Source organism: Arachis stenosperma, chromosome 6 (assembly GCF_014773155.1).
Source record: "Arachis stenosperma cultivar V10309 chromosome 6, arast.V10309.gnm1.PFL2, whole genome shotgun sequence".
NCBI lineage: Eukaryota > Viridiplantae > Streptophyta > Magnoliopsida > Fabales > Fabaceae > Arachis > Arachis stenosperma.
In genome coordinates, this window is record NC_080382.1 from 81,248,153 (window position 1) to 81,251,608 (window position 3,456).

Here is a 3,456-nt window from a genome sequence, read left to right on the forward strand (position 1 = left end):
CCTTTGCTGTGGCTAGGAAGGGTCTGCCAAGGATGATGGATTCATCCATGCACTTCCCTGTCTCTAGGACTATGAAATCAGTAGGGATGTAATGGTCTTCAACTTTTACCAAAACATTCTCTACAAGTCCATGAGCTTGTTTTCTTGAGTTGTCTGCCATCTCCAATGAGATTCTTGCAGCTTGTACCTCAAAGATCCCTAGCTTCTCCATTACAGAGAGAGGCATGAGGTTCACACTTGACCCTAAGTCACACAGGGCCTTCTTGAAGGTCATGGTGCCTATGGTACAAGGTATGGAAAACTTCCCAGGATCTTGTCTCTTTTGAGGTAATTTCTGCCTAGACAAGTCATCCAGTTCTTTGGTGAGCAAGGGAGATTCATCTTCCCAAGTCTCATTTCCAAATAACTTGTCATTTAGCTTCATGATTGCTCCAAGATATTTAGCAACTTGCTCTTCAGTGACATACTCATCCTCTTCAGAGGAAGAATACTCATCAGAGCTCATAAAAGGCAGAAGTAAGTCCAATGGAATCTCTATGGTCTCATTTTGAGCCTCAGATTCCCATGGTTCCTCATTGGGGAACTCAGAGGAGGTTGGTGCACGCCAACTGAGGTTTTCCTCAGTGGCGTCCACCTCCTCTCTTTCCTCTCCATATTCGGCCATGGTTATGGCTTTGCACTCTCCTTTTGGATTTTCTTCTGTATTACTTGGGAGAGTACTAGGAAGGAGTTCAGTAACTTTCTTGCTCAGCTGAGCCACTTGTCCTTCCAAATTTCTGATGGAGGACCTTGTTTCATTCATGAAACTTTGAGTGGTTTTGATTAGATCAGAGACCATTGTTGCTAAGTCAGAGGTATTCTGCTTAGAACTCTCTGTCTGTTGCTGAGAAGATGATGGAAAAGGCTTGTTATTGCCAAGCCTGTTTCTTCCACTATTATTATTATTGAAACCTTGTTGAGGTCTCTCTTGATTCTTCCATGAGAAATTTAGGTGATTTCTCCATGAAGAATTATAGGTGTTTCCATAGGGTTCTCCTAGGTAATTCACCTCTTCCATTGAAGGGTTCTCAGGATCATAAGCTTCTTCCTCAGATGAAGCTTCCTTAGTACTGCCAGGTGCATTTTGCATTCCAGACAGACTTTGAGAAATCAAAATTGACTTGTTGAGTCAATATCTTGTTCTGAGCCAGTATGGCATTCAGAGTGTCAATCTCAAGGACTCCTTTCTTCTGACTAGTCCCATTGTTCACAGGATTTCTTTCAGAAGTGTACATGAATTGGTTATTTGCAACCATTTCAATTAGCTCTTGAGCCTCTGTAGGCGTCTTCTTCAAATGAAGAGATCCTCCAGCAGAGCTATCCAAAGACATCTTGGATAGTTCAGAGAGACCATCATAGAAGATACCTATGATGCTCCATTCAGAAAGCATGTCTGAGGGACATCTTCTGATTAATTGTTTGTATCTTTCCCAAGCTTCATAGAGGGATTCTCCATCCTTCTGTCTGAAGGTTTGGACTTCCACTCTAAGCTTACTCCATTTTTGAGGTGGAAAGAACTTTGCCAAGAAGGCATTGACTAGCTTTTCCCAAGAGTCCAGGCTGTCTTTAGGTTGTGAGTCCAACCATATTCTAGCTCTGTCTCTTACAGCAAAAGGGAATAGCATCAGTCTGTAGACCTCAGGGTCAACCCCATTAGTCTTGACTGTGTCACAGATTTGCAAGAACTCAGCTAAAAACTGATGAGGATCTTCCATTGGAAGTCCATGGAATTTGCAATTCTGTTGCATTAGAGAAACTAATTGAGGCTTAAGCTCAAAGTTGTTTGCTCCAATGGCAGGGATAGAGATGCTTCTCCCATAGAAGTTGGGAGTAGGTGCAGTAAAGTCACCCCGCACCTTCCTTGCATTGTTGGCATTGTTGTTGTTTTCGGCTGCCATGTGTTCTTCTTCTTTGAAGAATTCGGTCAGGTCTCTAAAGAGTTGTGCTTTGGCTTCTCTTAGCTTTCGCTTCAAGGTTCTCTCAGGTTCAGGGTCAGCTTCAACAAGAATGCCTTTGTCTCTGCTCCTGCTCATATGAAAGAGAAGAGAAAAAGAAAATGTGGAATCCTCTATGTCACAGTATAGAGATTCCTTGAGGTGTCAGAGGAAAAGAAAAATAGAAGAAAAGAAGGTAGAAGAATTCGAACTTGATTAGATAGAGTTCGAATTGTGCATTAAGAAGGAGTAGTACTCCATAAATAGAAGGATGTGGGAGGAGAGGAAGAAGATTTTCGAAAGATTTTGAAAACATTTTGAAAAACACTTAATTGATTTTCGAAAATAAAAGTAAGAAAGAAATCAAGTGATTTTTGAAAAAGGAATTGGAATTAGAAATCAAAAAGATTTGATTGAAAACTATTTTGAAAAAGATGAGGTTAAGAAGATATGATTAGTTTTAAAGAGATGTGATTGAGAAGATATGATTTGAAAACAATTTTAAAAAAAAGATTTGATTTTGAAAATTAGTGACTTGCCTAACAAGAAAAGATATGATTCAAACATTAAACCTTTCTCAACAGAAAAGGCAACAAATTTGAGATGTTCAATCAAATCATTAATTGTTAGTAAGTATCTTTGAAAAAGGAAAGAAATTGATTTTGAAAGCATTTGATTGAAAAGATATGATTTGAAAAAGATTTGATTTTGAAAAACTTTGAAAACTTGAAAAAAAAATTGATTTGAAAACAAAATCTTCCCCCTAGCACCATCCTGGCGTTAAACGCCCAGAATGGTATACATTCTGGCGTTTAACGCCCAAAATGCACCCTTTTTGGGGGTTAAACGCCCAACCAGGTACCCTGGCTGGCGTTTAAACGCCAGTCTGTCTTCTTCACTGGGCATTTTTGAATGCCCAGCTTTTTCTGTATAATTCCTCTGCAGTATGTTCTGAATCTTCAATTCTTTGTATTATTGACTTGAAAAGACACAAATTAAAAATATTTTTGGATTTTCAATAATCAAAATGCAACAAGAATCAAATAACAATGCATGCAAGACACCAAACTTAGCAGTTTGTATACTACTAACACTATATGAGACACATAAACACTCAAGTCAATTGAATTCAAAGATTATAACACGAAAATCATCAAGAATTACTTGAAGACCATTAAGACACATGAATGAATGCATGCAATTGATACCAAACTTAAGATGAGACACTAAACTTAAGCAAGAAACATCAAATATTTTTGGTTTTTATGATTTTGTAATTTTTTTGGATTTTTTTTTTCGAAAATTAAGTGGGAAAAGGTATCAAAATTCTTAATGAGAATTCCAGGAATCAGTGCAATGCTAGTCTAAGACTCTGGTCCAGGAATTAGACATGGCTTCACAGCCAGCCAAGCTTTCAAAGAAAGCTTCGGTCCAAAACACTAGACATGGCCAAAGGCCAGCCAAGCCTTAGCAGATCACTGCT

At 38.6% G+C, this 3,456-nt stretch overlaps 1 non-coding gene across 1 annotated transcript; it reads left to right on the plus strand.

Moving 5' to 3' along the window:
• Positions 1-1,424: 1,424 nt before the first annotated feature.
• LOC130938402 (small nucleolar RNA R71) lies at positions 1,425-1,532 on the plus strand. The gene has a single exon (XR_009069570.1). It is a non-coding gene; the product is annotated as a small nucleolar RNA R71 (small nucleolar RNA).
• The last annotated feature ends 1,924 nt before the right edge of the window (positions 1,533-3,456 follow it).